General features: G+C 31.4%; 1 protein-coding gene and 1 long non-coding RNA gene across 2 annotated transcripts in view; one reads left to right on the top strand and one right to left on the bottom strand.

Annotated features, from left to right (window-relative positions):
- Positions 1 to 17582, top strand: part of LOC126886158 (uncharacterized) — a 524323-nt gene that overhangs the window by 488917 nt on the left and 17824 nt on the right. The gene's annotated exons all lie outside the window — the stretch shown is intronic.
- Positions 5915 to 7422, bottom strand: LOC126885973 (uncharacterized). The gene is made up of 2 exons (XR_007698520.1): positions 7171 to 7422; positions 5915 to 6771 (listed from the first exon to the last, which is right to left on the bottom strand). It is a non-coding gene; the product is annotated as an uncharacterized LOC126885973 (long non-coding RNA).

The following is a 17582-nucleotide window of genomic DNA, read 5'->3' as shown; positions in this document are numbered from 1 at the left end:
TTTAAGTTTTTTGCTAAGTTGTCTGCAGCATTTTTAAGTTCTTCTAAAGAAAACGATGCATATTTTGGATGTTTTGATGTAAAATGCCTCTTTAAATTATATTCCTTGAAAACAGCAATGGTTTAATGGCAAACTAAACAAATTGCTTTCTTACCAATGTTCGTAAAAAGGTATTTTTCTGTCCATGCTTCATTAAAATTTCTGCATTCCAAATCAACTTTTCTTTTTTTAGATTGTATCATTTTGCAAATGCTTACAAATAAATATTTTAATACAATAAAATAAAAACAATGTTTTCAAATTTTACTTACAAAATGTCCTCCACTTTTTCAATTTATTATATATTTGCAAAATAACACACACTATCAAAAGAAATATGAGGAGTAATAGGAAATACGACCAGTGCTAAATCAAAATAAACTTATACGCGTCTTTCGAAGTAGTTGTAAAACTTCGGCAAAAATCGGTAACAATGAATTTTATGCTGAAGTAGGTATTCCAAACAACCATACTTAATTCAGATTTAATAAATAAAGAATCATATTATTGGGACCAAAGTGCTGAGGTATTTAGATCATAAACTGTCAGTGATATGGTTGAAATAGATACCCAAACACCGAGTGCTTGTCTTGAGACCTTGAGAGTTAAATACGATTATTAATACCGAATAAACAATTATGAATCTCCGGGGATTTCCCTATATTTTAAAAGAAATTTAAAGTAAATAGTTACAATTAAACAGTTTTTAAAAATATAGTTAGCTAAGGCTGTTCGTAATTATAATACTCTCTATTATTTATATATTTAATAATTTATGTGAACACTATGCAAACTATTACTGTTGATCTCAACAAAATCACATAAAAGGGATTAAAAAGATTAGGTACTTGCGCGGTTTTTCAACGGGCCGGACAAAGTAAGCGAAAGGGCCGGACCCGGCCCGCGGGCCGGCTTTTGCCCACCCCTGTGCTATAGCCTTATTCTTTAACTATATCGCTGTAATAACATTGTTTCTAGACAGGTAAATTATCATTGTATACTGGGCGTACCAATCAATCTGGTTTTTTTTTTTTCAATTTTCACAACACCCTGTGGAATATTCTAGCCTTTATACAATATTGAAATTAAAACCCAACTATAGCCCCAGGTTTTCTTAACGTTCTGTTTGTTATTCATTCGCTTATGTTGGATAATAAAAAAGTTAGGGACTTTAACAACTAAACATGTTCTTTATCAATACATGGTGTTTCTAAATAAGTGCGACAAACTTTAAGGGGTAATTCTGCATGAAAAAATAATGATCGTTTACTTGATAAATCTATGTCCGCAAATGCTTGCAAATATAAAATTCTTTTGCCAAACGATCATTATTTTTTCATGCAGAAATTACCCCTTAAAGTTTGTCGCACTTATATTTAGAAACACCTGTATCGATAAAGAACATGGCTAGTTGTTAAAGTCCTTAACTTTTTATTATCCAACGTAAGCGAATGAATAAAAAAACAGAATGTTAATAAAACCTGGAGCTATAGTTAGGCTTTGATTTAAATATTTTATAAAGGCTAGAATATTCCACAGGGTGTTGTGAAAATTGAGAAAAAAAACCCAGTTTGATTGGTACACCCGGTATACAATGAAAATTTACCTGTCTATCAACAATATTATCATAGCTATTTTGTTAAAGAATAAGGCTATAACATATTAAAAAAAATTACTTAAATCGGACAACAGGTTTGGGAGATACGAGACATCAAAAATTACCCATTTTTTTGGGGTGCCCGTTTTTCGTGCCGGTGAGTGTAGATTAAATTAGAAGTTCATTGTAAAAAAGGAAGTAAACAAAAACACGAGAAAAATGAATTTATATAAGTAAATAGGTAAGTAAATATTATAGATTAAAATAAGTACAGAAAATATATAATTATAGAGATATATAATCACTTATTGTACCTTCATTTAAGGCTAACTTTAAAAGTAAAGCAGATCTGCTATTATTCATGTTTAAAAACAAAAGGCACACAAAACACTAAGTACGATTAGGACCGCGAATCTACAACAGATAAATGTCTGGAAACCGTTACACAGGGTTGCCAAAAAACGGAAGTCACACCGAGCGGTGTGGTATACGGAAGACGCTACGCGTTGTGTACATAGCCTGTATAGTAGCACGGGAGCGACACTAGCGCTGGTGATATACCGTCGAACTAAAATCTGATCTTATGAGTATGTTAGATACGATATGACTTCCAACGAAATTTTTAATATAAGCCTTCTGATACCATCTAGTAGCCAAATTCGTAAAAATATAGGCAAAACGTTGTGACTTCCGAAATCGGAAGTCATAACGGTATATATGAAGTAACAACGTATTACGAGAATCTACTTTGGAAGTCACATGGATACATGTATCAATATATATATATATATATATATATATATATATATATATATATATATATATATATATATATATATATATATATATATAATAAAATTTTTATTTATTTTTTTTTTGGGGAATGCAGTCAATAAATTTTTGGGCTATTCAGTGAAACACTTTGAACTTATTAGTCGAGCTTTCGAAAATTTTATTTTCTTTATCAAGACTATCTACAAATAAAAATGTTTAAATTTAGATAAAACTCAAAACAAAACTAAACTTACTGCTCGGGGTTACAAATTAATAATTATACAACTTATACATAAAAACAACATAAAAACATGAAAATTTCTTAAAAGTAATATGTAAATGTAAAAATTTTTTGATAGTATGTCAAGTCGACATCACTCAAAAAAGTGTCGTTGGACTACTATAATAATTCGATGGGTTGGGAAAGAAATTAATGACATAATTTGTTGCAATTTATGATAGAACAAATAAAAAAAATATTTTAGGTAAAATTATTAGTAATATTTCAACACATTTCCAAAAAATTAATAAGACAAAATGTTATTATAAATGATACTTAATTTATCAATGTCAGATCTCTTATTAATGCAATTTGATTTTTTTATCCAAACCATTTCTTTAAATTCTTTTACGTAAATTAATTCCCTTTCTAAAATTGTGGTTTCTTGAAACATGAAAACATGATCATCATTAATCACATGTTCTGCCAAGGCACAAGATGGGACATTTCTCTTAATATCACTTTTGTGTGAAGTTAATCTAAGGGATAAATTCCTTGAGGTTTGACCAACGTAATTTAGTTTTGTTTTGAGTTGTATCTAAATTTAAACATTTTTGTTTGTAGATAGTCTTGATAAAGAATATAAAATTTTCGAAAGCTCGACTAATAAGTTCAAAGTGTTTCACTGAATAGCCCAAAAATTTATTGACTGCATTCCCCAAAAAAAATTTTTTATTACATTCCAACAGTCATTACATATTAACAATCATATATATATATATATATATATATATATATATATATATATATATATATATACAGTCCCTGGTCATATTATTATGACCACCTATGAATTTTTACAAAAATCAACTATTCTACTAGGTACGTTTTGTTTAAAATATGATTTTTAAATTTAATTTTGTTATGCAATGTTAATGTTAAGCATTAACTATAATATATTTAATAATAAACAGCAATAAAATATTTGAAGATATTACATATTATTTATATTTTTTTAATATTTTGTTGAACTTCTGACCTTAATCAGATGGAAAATATTTGGGTGCTTCTAAACCGAGAAATTTCCGATGTAAAGGTCACTAACGAAATTGTTTTGATTAAAGAACTAATATATCGTTGTAAGCACAATGACAAACTGAAGCAAAAAAAATTTAACTGCATTCAAAGTATGCCAAGACGTGTACTTAGCGACAATCAAAAGTTAGAGGGGGCTCAGCCAAATATTAAAAAAAATACAAATATGTGTAATTTTCAAATGGTTTGTTGCTGTTTATTATTAAATGTATTATATTTAATAATAAACACCAATAAAACATTTAAAAATGTCACATATTTTTATTTTTTTAATATTTTGTTGAGCCACCTTTAACTTTGAATAACGCTTGTATTCGTCTTGGCATACTTTGAATGCAGTTAAACTTTTTTTTGCTTCAATTTGTCATTGTGGTTTCAATGATATGTTAGTCCTTAATCAAAACAATTTCATCGGAAATTTCTTGTTTTAAAAGCTCCCAAATATTTTCCATCTGATTAAGGTCAGAAGTTCAATAAAAATTATTAAAAATATATAAACATGTAATATTTTCAAATGTTTTATTGGTGTTTATTACTAAATATAATATAGTTCATGTATAACATTAACATTACATAACAAAATTAAATGTAAAAATCATATTTTAAACAAAACGTGCCTAGTGGAATAGTTGATTTTTGTAAAAATTCATGGGTGGTCATAATAATATGGCCAGGGACTGTATATGTATATATATATATATATATATATATATATATATATATATAAGATTATGGTATTCTTGACTGTATATTCAAATATCAAGCAGTGATTCTTGAGGATGCAGTCTATTTTGGCCCACAAGACAAAGAAAACTCTTTGACTTACTGTCAAGCTTTCGAATTTATTTTAATTCTTTTTCAAGACATCTGTTGACAAAAATATACAAATATAAAAATTATGTAGGTACTTACAATTTTCTTAATTACTTACTAGTCATGAGATTACATTGAAAAAATTTGAAACTTTACCAAAAGGACAATTATGCACATAGGTATGAAAAATTATTTTAAAAACTTCAATTATGTTGTCATGTTTGAAATATGTCATGAAATATGTAAAGTGTATACACTTTATATAGAAGGAAAGTAAAACTAGTAACAACATATTTTTTATTTTTTATTATTTTTTATTAGATTTTATTAGATTGATCTATGAAAAACAAATTAATAACATCAAACCCAATTAGTCCAGTCATTTTTTCTAAAGCATATATATAAATTTTAATGTTGGATTATATGATAGAAAATCAGATTATGATGTTGTACTAATTTTTTTGTTGATATGCTAATATGTAACAATAAATGTTACTTAATTTGTCTATATCTGATTTTCTTACTTACTTACTTAGTCCTAAGCCTTTCTACCTTTAGGTGTAAGGCTGGTGGAGTTGAGTTTGGCATTGTAGTCTCCATGCTTTCCGATCTTGCGTTAGGTTTCTTGCACTTTCCAATGTCAATCCCTTCTTCTCGACTTCTTTCCTGATTTCATCTACCCACATAATACTTGGTCTTCCTCTTTTGTTTTTCCCCTGCACTCTCGTTTCGAACACTCGTTTTGTAAGCCTCTCGTTCGACATTCTACACACGTGCCCGAACCATCTTAGTTGTCCTGTAACCCAATACTCTAGGTATTGTGAATGAGAGGGAGTAAAAAGGTAAAATTGAGAAGTAGAATAGGGAAGTTATTGAAGATATTAATTAAGAAGGACTTAGCTCAGAAGACTAACTTAAATAGGCAGAGAGACACTAAATCTCAAAGGGGGAAGTTCGGGCTAGCTTTTTACACTAAATATTGGTTTTTGAAATGTGAAACAAAGATATTGGATGATGATATAGTATATACAAAGAAGAAAATGAGACCTTTTTCTTAATACAAAAACTCAATGCGACTAGATGAGACACTGGAAATAAAGGGTACGAACAGTACGATAAGTGAAGAAGAAGAAAATGGGCGCCAACTCGGGCTATCTTGACCTAGAATTTGAAAAGCTAATTTTACTTTACCTTTAGCGAAGAAAACTACCTTCTGGGCCTAGAATTTGAACAGCTCGAGATTTTTGTAACGAACAACAAGAAATCGAATAAATAAATGACACTGGAGACAATTTCCTGAAACAACGCAAAAATTCAATATTTACCTTGTAATGCTATGTTATGTACTGTAGTAAGAACTGAAATAAAAGGCAAAATACTATTGACAAATATATTTACAATAAATATACTAAAGAATATCAAAATAGCTTTTACTTATATATGTAACAGCCTGCAGTAATATAAACAATAGTGGTGTAGAAATAGATACGGCCAAAAGACCATTAACAAATAGCAAAAATCACCACTATTGTGCCAAGTAAACAAATATTAGTAAGATTCAATAATCAAGTCCGGGAGAATAGCCAAATGTTCGTATATAAATAATGGTCCTGGGACTGACAAGTGTCCAAGTAGCTAACGTTCCAGATCTATGTGCTCGTAGTATACTTACAACATAGATACTGGAGATATACAGAAAACGCTAGATATGAGTCGGTCAGAAACTCTTTTAATTAAATTTTGTTTGTAAAAACCCTTTTAACTTTGAAAATTACTCTTGTTGATAACCCTTGAATACCTCTATTTCTCTTCTCTATTAAATTTTAAAAACTTGATTTATTCTCAATTATTATTATCCATTATGTATTTAATATTTATTTGAAATCCTATTTTATTAAAAAAAAAACAACTAGCACCCCCCCTATTAATTACAAAAACTAGTCAAAAATGTACCTAATTATGTGCACACAAAAAGTTTACAGGTTATTATATTATAGTTAGGAATGAGAAGCAACTTGACTTTACTTTAACAACAAAAAAAAAAATAAACTAAAAGCTTATCTTATCTTCCACACTGGTATTCCCACGAAGACAGGTCTATTTAGGACGAAATCCTCTTAGCACTACAACATCTAAAGCGTCTGGAAGGCTGTTGGAAACAAAGTCTAGTTACAGGTGTCCTTAGGATGCTCTACAACATTCCAAGGATTTGGACTATGGGATGCGGCGAAGTCTACAAAGTAACATAATGAATATTTAAAAGTTTCCATGAGTAACTGCAACAGTTTAGATTTCCCGTACCAGACCAAACAAAATATTACTGATTCCTCCCAAACAAAACATTAGGTTATGTCTAAATCTGCCACGAACTGAGTGGTTGTCAGTCCAAGCATTTAAAGAAGCATGCGCGTTCACATGCACCTGCGCGATAAAACTTCAAAATCATTGGTATCTTTTTTATTCGATCATAAAAAAAACTGATAAGTAAATGGACAAGAAATGATTTTAAAATGGAAGCTTTACATAAAAACTACATGAAATTCTCCTGTTCCTCGCAAATTAGATCCCAAAATTACGATATAAATTATGAATTTAGGCTGTTTTCAATAAGAAATAATCATCCAAGGCTTACCTAGAATGTGTGTGCAGCTGACAGTTATTAATAATTGGTCGCCATCGTCATTACGGTGTGTTTTTGAAACTTAAATTCGTATAACTTTGGTTACTGTGGATTTAACCGTTGGATTTTTGGATAAATAGTATTTATGATGTCTTTATTTCATTTAAATGGCGCATATTTGATTGATTCTAGATCTTCGCCGCTTAAAAAAGAGAAATTGTGCTGCACACTATATACGCTCTTGATGAGTTTCTGACCAAAACTGCCGGAATCAGTGTTCCCAAACGAAAAAAAAAATAAAATCGGTAAAATGCTGTCAAAAATTCGTTAGATTGCGAAGCCAAATCGTTAGATTTGATATTACCTTTGTTCGCACAGTCCATTGACTGGTTTTTGACTCATGCGCATGCGCAGTTCCGTTTTCAAGCGCTTGAAAACGGAACTGCGCATGCGCTCCAGTCAGAAACCAATAGTGGACTGTCTCCACGAACAAAGCTAATGATGAAAATGAGAAGTTGGCATTGCTGGCTGGTTGACAACTTGACAAGTAACAGTAATGAAGTGGAAAAATATAAGATTACTCTGTTGCCAGATTTTCTTTTAGTGAATATTAAGGTCAGAATATTCGTTTTGTCATGTTAATTTCACACTAGTAAAAATTTTTTTTGTCTTATTTCTTCTCAGATTTAGGAATAAGAAAAAATGTCTATCTGAATACAAAATTAGGTAGAATTTCAGTACATTTCGTTAGATCGGTAGAAATGCGTTGAAATCGTTAGATCTACCTAATTTTCGGTAGGTTTGGGAACACTGGCCGGAATTTCGATCGGTAACGGAAATCGATCGCGGCGCGCAAGCCATCTGATGGTAAAAATACCTTTTAATTTCATCGCTGGCGGCACGAAAAAAAATTTCTGGAGGGATAGTACTTGTTAATTTTATTTATTTATTTAAATTGAATTAATCGCAAATCAATGTATTTAATTTTAAATGGTCCGTAGCATAACTGCTACAGTCCCTCCACTATTTTTTCATTGATTGGTTCCAGTTTTAGGTTTTGTCTAATTGTTTCGTTTCGTATTTTGTCTGTCCTCTTTCTGTTTGCTATTTTCCTCAGGAATCTCATTTCCATAGCATTGACTCTGGATATCTGATTTTCTATTTATACATTTTTTATTTTTCTGTATATGTGTCATTTCTATAAATAACCTTTTCTGTTCATTTTTTACCCTCTGTAGGATTAATCAGATTATTATTATTTTATAAATAGAAAATCAGATATAGACAAATTAAGTAACATTTATTGTTACATATTAGCATATCAACAAAAAAATTAGTACATCATAATCTGATTTTCTATCATATAATCCAACATTAAAATTTATATATATGCTTTAAAAAAATGACTGGACTAATTGGGTTTGATGTTATTAATTTGTTTTTCATAGATCAATCTAATAAAATCTAATAAAAAATAATAAAAAATAAAAAATATGTTACCAATACAGAAGTAAAAACTTCGAGATGTATTCTGGTATAAAATCGTTTATTTAAAAACTATAAAATGTCATCGAATGCAGAACGTTTTCGTTCTAAACAGAACATCTTCAGTGCATCCTACCGAGTATTTTGAAACTAGCACACCGTAAATAGTGTTAACATCATCATATATGGTTTACATAATGTAATATGTTAAAATGTTATGACTACAAGTCGATGTTAATGGATAAAGTGGAACACATGCTAAAAGGGTGCCATGGTTCCCTGCTCGACTAGGTCTGTGCCCATTGAATTGGCAAGTACCTAGTATCTTCGAGCAGGGAACCATGGCACCCTTTTAGCATGTGTTCCACTTTATCCATTAACATCGACTTGTAGTCATAACATTTTAACATATTACATTATGTAAACCATATATGATGATGTTAACACTATTTACGGTGTGCTAGTTTCAAAATACTCGGTAGGATGCACTGAAGATGTTCTGTTTAGAACGAAAACGTTCTGCATTCGATGACATTTTATAGTTTTTAAATAAACGATTTTATACCAGAATACATCTCGAAGTTTTTACTTCTGTATTGGTTTTTTAAACTATGGTATACAGCCAACTATTGGGATTTTCCCATTGATTTTTTAAAAAATATGTTGTTACAAGTTTTACTTTCCTTCTATATAAAGTGTATACACTTTACATATTTCATTTCAAACATGACAACATAATTGAAGTTTTTAAAATAATTTTTCATGCCTATGTGCATAATTGTCCTTTTGGTAAAGTTTCAAATTTTTTCAATGTAATCTCATGACTAGTAAGTAATTAAGAAAATTGTAAGTACCTACATAATTTTTATATTTGTATATTTTTGTCAACAGATGTCTTGAAAAAGAATTAAAATAAATTCGAAAGCTTGACAGTAAGTCAAAGAGTTTTCTTTGTCTTGTGGGCCAAAATAGACTGCATCCTCAAGAATCACTGCTTGATATATATATATATATATATATATATATATATATATATATATATATATATATATATACAATAGTATAATTAAGAAGACAATGAGTCTTTGCTGACAGTAAATATACAGATTTTTTTGGTTATTGGGTTAGGCAGCAATTATTGATAAGTGTACTATTTTAAGTTACTTTATTCCGAGCTTTCGGTCATGATTATGACCATCGTCAGGGTGCTACAAGTTTATTATATATGTGAGACAATATGAAATTATGTGTATAAAATTATATGTACTTACAACTTATTGAGGATATTTCAAATAGGTGGTCATTAAAATGAGATCCGTACTTATTAAAAAGGGCATGCAGATGACTCGGTAGAACAAAATTTAATAAAATAAAGGGTAATTAATTTAGAACAATTTTAAAATCGACGAAATACAAAATGAAAAAGAAAAGAAAATACAAAATGACACTTAGAAATGACATGACATTATTTGAAATATCTAACAATTTTTTTAAATCGGTAATGAGACGGTGCTAAACTTAAAGATGAGAATACCAGAAGAGAATTAAGTATGAAATTAAACAAAGAACTAACAAAGAATACAAAAGTAGAACTAGAAAGATAAGTTAATTTGGATAACACATGGAGAGTGATAGAGGAAACAATGACGGATACAGTTAAAAAAGAATTAGGTTATAAACAAAAAATACAAAAGAAAAGTTGGATGACTGACGGAATCCTGGCAATGTTCGAAGAAAGAAGAAAACATAAAAACCAAGGGAACCGAGACAAATATCGAGAACAACAACAACGCATAAGAAGAGAGATAAGAACGGCAAAAAATAAGTGGCTAAAGAAACAGTGTGCCATATACTAAAACAACTCGACATAGATCAAAAAGACATTCGTTGCATAGAGGCTCTTTACTGGAATCAAACAGCTATCGTCAAGGTGGATAATGAAACAACGCAAGCTCAAAAAATTCTCAGAGGTGTAAGACAGGGATGCATTCTCTCCCCACTACTGTTCAATCTATATTCAGAAAGTATCTTCCAGGAAGCTCTTGAGGAATGCGAAAGCGGCATCAAAGTAAATGGTACCTGGGTCAATAATATACGATATGCGGATGACTCGGTCTTAATAGCAGACAATATAGAAGACCTCCAAAACCTTCTTAATAAAATTGGAGAGCATAGCGAGAACATGGGACTTAGCATCAACATAAAAAAGACGAAGTTCCTTATAATCATGTCAACATCAAAATTCAAGACTAGCATAAATATAACAACCAAGATGTAGAGCGCGTAAGAAAGTTTAAGTACCTGGGAACCTGGCTATGTGAAGACTGGATGTCGGATATGGAAATTAAATGTCGGATAGAAAGAGCCAGAAGTGCATTCATGAAATTCAGAAACGTCTTTACGAACTCTGACTTTGACCTAAACCTAAGACTAAGATTCACAAAATGCTATATATGGTCGGTGCTCCTATATGGCATGGAAGGATGGACTTCAAAAATAAACACAATGAATAAGCTAGAGGCATTTGAGATGTGGATCTATCGACGAATCCTTAAAGTTCCCTGGACCGCAAGAATAACAAATGAAGAAATCCTGAGAAGAATTGGTATAGAACAATAACTGATGTGCACAATTAAACAGAGAAAAACGGCATACCTGGGGCACCTAATTAGAAATGAAAGATACCAGTTTCTGCGAACCTTAATTGAAGGAAAGATCGAAGGAAGAAGATGAGTGGGCAGGAAGAAAATGTCATGGCTCCGTAATTTCAAACAATGGACAGGGCTAAAAAACATAGGAGACCTAATACATACTGCAAGGGATAGAGAAAAATGGTCAAACGTGATCGCGAACATCCATTAGTTGATTGCATAAGAAGAAGAAGAATGAGACGGTAACTGCCGTTTGCAGTTGTCGTCTGCCGTCGATGTCGGAATCATACCTTAACACTTCAGACCGATCAGAAGACCAAATCTTGTAGCTTATGTTAAGATATTTTACCGAAAAAGCGAAAATCGAAAAATTGAGAGAAAGGTGGAAAGACGTATGTTACATAATATTAAATTAAGAGACCGAAAAAAGTCTGAATATGCAATAAAGTGACAGAAAATCTATCAATAATCAATAAAGTTAAATGACAATATACTGCACAAAACGACGAAAAAAAAATTATACCTTTTTAAGGAATTCCACAATTTTTCAGTGATCAGCATACACATTAGTGATTCAGCCAGTTACAAGTTACATGTTTTAGCCCTAACTAACCTAAATAATCGTAACTACATTTGATCATATGACGACCTTAAGCAAAGTTGTTGTGCATGAACCCGGGAAGGTTTCTGAGTTGCTGAGTGAGTGAAAAGGGGGTTGCCTGGACAAACTGTTTGTTTTTCTAAATTTTGTATTTCTGTTGTAGAACCAGATTCAGATTCAGAATTCAGATTCAGAATGTTTATTTCTTTAAACTACAGTAATGCTGAAATCCATAGCACTCCTAATGAAACAAACATTTTTCGCCCATGACCGTTGGTCTTCTGGGGGTTGGCCAAAATAGAAATCAACATTTTTTCCCTATAAGTAAATAACAATAAAATTAACAATAATTAACAAAAAATATAACTAATGAATGTGTGCTGACAGCCGTAAAAGTCAATCAAGTGATATAATAGGATACCATCCAAAATGAATTATTTGCAACAAATAACTTATTGTCCCATATACAGTCAATCCTTTATCACAAAATGTTCAGCACATATTCATTCAGTTTACTTTCACCAACATATCGCACAAAGAAGCCAATTCGCCGCGATTAAACAAAAATAAAAAAGCTCTACCAAATACGATGTTTACTACACCAGCTCGGGCTGGCCAACCTCATGTAGAACCAATAGATACATACAACCCTAAATTTTCACTTTTCTATCACTAACGGTTATTTTTTAATAGCCATCTAAATCTTTAAATCTTCTCTAATATATAAAAATTAATATTTGTCTGTATGTCCTTTATAGAATCGTAAACTATGCATTTTATCACATGATGACCGCAAAGTTGTTGTGCATGAATCCGGGAAGGTTTCTGAGTTGGTACGACCATCCTACTACACAATAACCATTATTTAAGCATTCACCACAAAAAATATTGTTTATCAGAAAAAAGTATACACAATATTTTTAAGTATTTTTTGGCTTTCTGGTAATGCTTAGTTATTTAACTTTTAAATATTATTTAGCTCTAAGGCGGGACGAAGTTCGTGGTATCAGCTACGTTATTTATAAATAAGTTATTTCTCTATGAACAAGTTCTGCTACATATTTCAATATAATATGGTCTTTGAGGTATTGAGATGAAATTCCGACTATAAATAATAATTAAGAACTGAAGTTTAAAACCCTCTCGAGTGGATGACGCTGACGCTAAGACATATTTAAGACGAACGTGATGTAGGATGATACCGGCGCGTCTCGCACGGAATAGATTCGCGCCCACAGATAACGTTTGGCTCGTAGAGACCCCGAGTAGCGTGATGGCATTTACTAATCGTTTGGGATTCTAGCAGCGCTCCGGCATAATTGCCCATCTTATAAATTAAACGTTGAAAAAACGAATAATGAATGTTTTCTCACACATCAATAGTAGCTTATACCAATACGTCCGTTACCTAATGGATTTTACTATTACTATATTTTTTTTATCTTGGATCCAGACTACGATAGAAGAGGCTCCATTTCTACAGGAATATTAGTAGCATTTTTATAATAATATATGTACCTATCGAAAACTAAAGAATCTTAAATATTTTAGTTCAAATGTCTATGCTACAATAATGTGGTGGTTGCCTGGTGACGAATGGTTATTTTTTAATAACGGAACAAAACTCTGAACAACCCAATATAACTTGTATACAAATATTGCAATTTAGATCGATTTAACATAATCTTGGAATAATAATTTATAGAAACAATAAAATTTATATTAATATCGGAGGATTTGGAAAAACGTTAGATATTTTCTTGACCAATAATACCGGTTATACACCGGTCGTACTGTAGTAAATGTATGATAATAACTGATATGGTAATCTCTTCTATTTTTCTAGAATACTGAAACCCTGTACCAGCTTATTCCTATTTGCGGAGTTTCGTGGTAGTCGTAGTCTCTAAGAAGTGTTTGACATTTACGATCTAGTGATCTAGTGCCTCTCGATACAAAATATGTTTGACTCTTTCAAATTATGTACCAGATAATTTGTAGCTTAAGCCTCCCTAAAAAGTAAAAAGTAGCATGATTGTCTGCAGGTATCCTTTGATTGACGCATGTCTAGTTCGGAAGAATGTTTTGGTTCTGAACTAATTTGCGAATGTTTTCCGGACGACCTAATTTAGTAAATGTCTTTTTAATATATTTTTTTATGTGCTTGATCGGGTGTAGTTTCCCAATGGGAGTTATATTCTCTTCGTATCCAGCCTTGTTTCTGGTCCAGGGCGGTGCTTTTTGGCACTCCTAAAGCCAGTTCTGGACAGAAGTATTTTGTAGCTGATACTGTTTTAGCAACTACATCACTTGTCATTCATCCCAGTGTAACAATGTTATCCTCTGTTAGTCTATTAAGTTCTTCTCGGCATTCTAACACTAGCCTAAAGACTACCTAAGGGCTCCTGAGAATCCAAGTAATTACGCTGTAAGATATGTTGTGGAATGCTCACTCTACATCCAGAAACGTACCCAGAATCACCTTTTGTTTTTCCAGAATGTGCTTCTGTGTTTCGATAAACATCGAATGTGTTTCTGTGCGGGAAGATTAAGTGAACCTAGGTTTAGTTTTTTTTAAATATAAATTTAACACTCCGTGCTATCTTTTTTCATGTTTTCATTAGAAACAAATTGTAGTCATTAATGCTGAACAAAGACTCAACTTTGAAAGATAAGGAGGCTTTTTGAAAATAACGGGTATAAAAACTTAACAGCTTAAAGTTAGGCTAGCCATTCTAAATCGGTATAAACTTTTGTTTGTTAGAATATTGCAAATATAATTAGGTATGTTCAGACAGACCAGCCATCAGCGGTAAAACACTGTCAAACCGTGGAATTTTGAGAATCAACACCGATTTTAATGAAAATTTGGATTTAAGCTCGGTTGACCCTCTTCTTGAAAATCCACCCTATGCTGACCCGAGCTTTTCCCCTAGGGGTGAAAACAACCCCACCTAGAGGATTTTTTTTATGGCATAGACTTGGGTGTCAATGAGCCAGTCACAACTTTTTTTGTTTTCTGTTCATACATAAGGAAGGCAATGAGGTCCTTAGAGTTCCATAGCAAACTCTTTTACAGCTCTCTACTCAGTTCAAAAGCTGGCCGCTATGGACTGTCCAAGTTGCTCACCACATTTTCCATTATGTATCTTCTTCTTCTTCTTTTTTCATATGTACATAATATACCAAATTATCAGGATTAATAAGTTTAGAGGTTAATTTTAGTTTCACAGATAAATTTCATTAAACAATCATATATGTTCTTGCTGTTCAGAGGCAATAGATAGGATACATTGAAAGGTAGAAAAACATTACATTTTATTAAATCTTGGATTAAATTATATGTGCATGGAATATATTTTGCGCGCTCAAAGAAAGTATGATTTAAGTCACCAACCTTCTGACATCCTGTACAAAGATTTGAATCAAAAACTTTAATTCTTGCTAGATGTAGAGGGAAACATGCATGTCCAAACTTCATTCTAATTAATGTTGTTATATATCTTCGAGGTACTACATAATTTTTAAACCAATATATATTTGGAACAGAAGGTTGAATCAGTGAATACTGAGATTTGGATTGTTTACAAAGATCTCGCCATGATTGACTCCACTGATTTTTAACTCGATGCTTAATAGTGTTAACTAAGTCAGATATGCAAAACTTACGATTATGTGAAGTACCATATTCAATAGCTTTTTTAGCCAAACTATCAACATATTCATTATGCGTTAGTCCTATATGAGCCTTAACCCATAAAAAGTTCACTCTTCTTTTATTTTTATGAATTTCAAAAAGGATTTTCTTAATTAGTAGGATATACATATTTGAATTGTTATTGGGAAAACTATAGTTTGAATAGCAAGAAGAGCAGAGAGTGAATCGGAAATAATTGTTGCAGATATATCTTCTGATTCTTTAAAATATTGCAGGGCCTCATAAATTGCTATGGCTTCAGCACTGAAGATAGAAAAATCATGGCCTAACTATATATAATCACCTAGAGGATGAAAAAATTTTTCAATCAAAATAACTTTAGAAGTCGTTAGATTGACCAATTCAGAGTAAAATTTTTCTGCAAAGTTGATACTTTCCAAGTTTTAGCGATTGATACTATGCATTCTTCATTGAAAAAACTCACGTTTTGTAACCGTTTTTCATGAATAACTTACAAAAAATTAATTTTATAGAAAAAATCATTAAGAACAAAATTGTAGATAATAAATAAAGAATAAGATTCGCATCGGAAAGACCTATGTAAACCTAATAACGACTGAGTAATGCTCTTAAAGGATGGGTATTTACGAAGAACTTCGAAATGGAGAACCTTCAATCTCAAATAACTCGAATGTGGTGCAGTTTTTTGGGAAAACCTAAGAGACATCATTTAAAATTCATTAAAAAACTTTTCAAATGAGCTCTGATAAAAGTTTTTTGCATAAGACTGACTGACAGACACTGACCAGGGCTCCCGCTACCATATGTGCAAAGTGTGCAATACACACGGGCGCCATCCTTTAAGGGCGCCAAAAGCCGGGGTCAAAAATTGCAAAAAAAACAGACAAAAAAAAACAAAATTTAATTTTAAAATAAAACTTGAGAAATTAAATAGGATTAGGTATAAATAGGAGAAAAAGAGAATATTTCGGCCATATAATTATAGGACCTAAATACCATCTACTTCTCCTTATAATACAAGGAAAAGTGGAGGGAAAGAGATAGATTGGTCGAAAGAAACTTTCATGGTTGCGTAATATTAGACAATGGTGTGGAACCATAAGAAGAAAAATTATTTCGCGCAGCAGCCGATAGAAATAGGTTTCAGGAACTTGTAAACATGATGACGGCCAACGTCTGAATACGGACACGGCACATAAAGGAGAAGAAGGTATAAATACACACGAAATTTTATTAATACATCATTCAGTTACTGCCGATTCCTCTTTGCGAGAATATGTCTGAAGTCAAGCATTTTAATTTTTTTATAATTTTATAATTTTTATTATGTTTGTTCATTTTGATATTTTATTCTACAAACACCTAATAGTCCATTTACTCACGATTTTTGCTGTGGATTTTAAAGAACCGGTGGATTTTAAGTCATATTGTGCCGATGTCTGCTTTGCCCTGGGGTGAGTGTCAACCCTTCTCTGGGGTGAAAAAACATGCTTTCAAAACAAGTCCGGAATTGGACAAACTGACTAATTCTAAGCAACTTTTAATTTATAGAGTTTTTTCACTAAGTCAATATTTTCGAGTAATTTGCGAGTGAAAATGTTCATTTTTCAACAACAAAAACACCCGTTTTAGACATTTTTTCTCAAAGAACTCAAAAAGTAAGTATTTTAGCGAAAAAAAAATGTTGTTCGCAAAAATATAGCTTACAAAAAAGTGACCAAAAAAATTGTTTGTATATTAAGTCTGTAAACCCAGTAGAAACAGAGATGCAGTTGCAGCTAATGGAAAAAAGGTTATTATTCGTCAAATTCCTAATCGAATATTTCAACGTGAAATAACCAAAATATGAAGCAGAAAAAGGTTTATTTATTTATTTATTTTAGTTTCTAGCATCAAAAGTAAGTAAGTTAGGCTCAAAATAAAATTTTGTCCCTTTTTTGGGTAAAAAAAAAATAGTTAATATCACCCTCTAATTAGCATCATAAATGAAATTAGTCGTTACCACTTT

Source organism: Diabrotica virgifera, chromosome 6 (assembly GCF_917563875.1).
Source record: "Diabrotica virgifera virgifera chromosome 6, PGI_DIABVI_V3a".
NCBI lineage: Eukaryota > Metazoa > Arthropoda > Insecta > Coleoptera > Chrysomelidae > Diabrotica > Diabrotica virgifera.
Note: the sequence above shows the minus strand (reverse complement) of the source record. Positions and strands in the feature narration are given on the sequence as shown.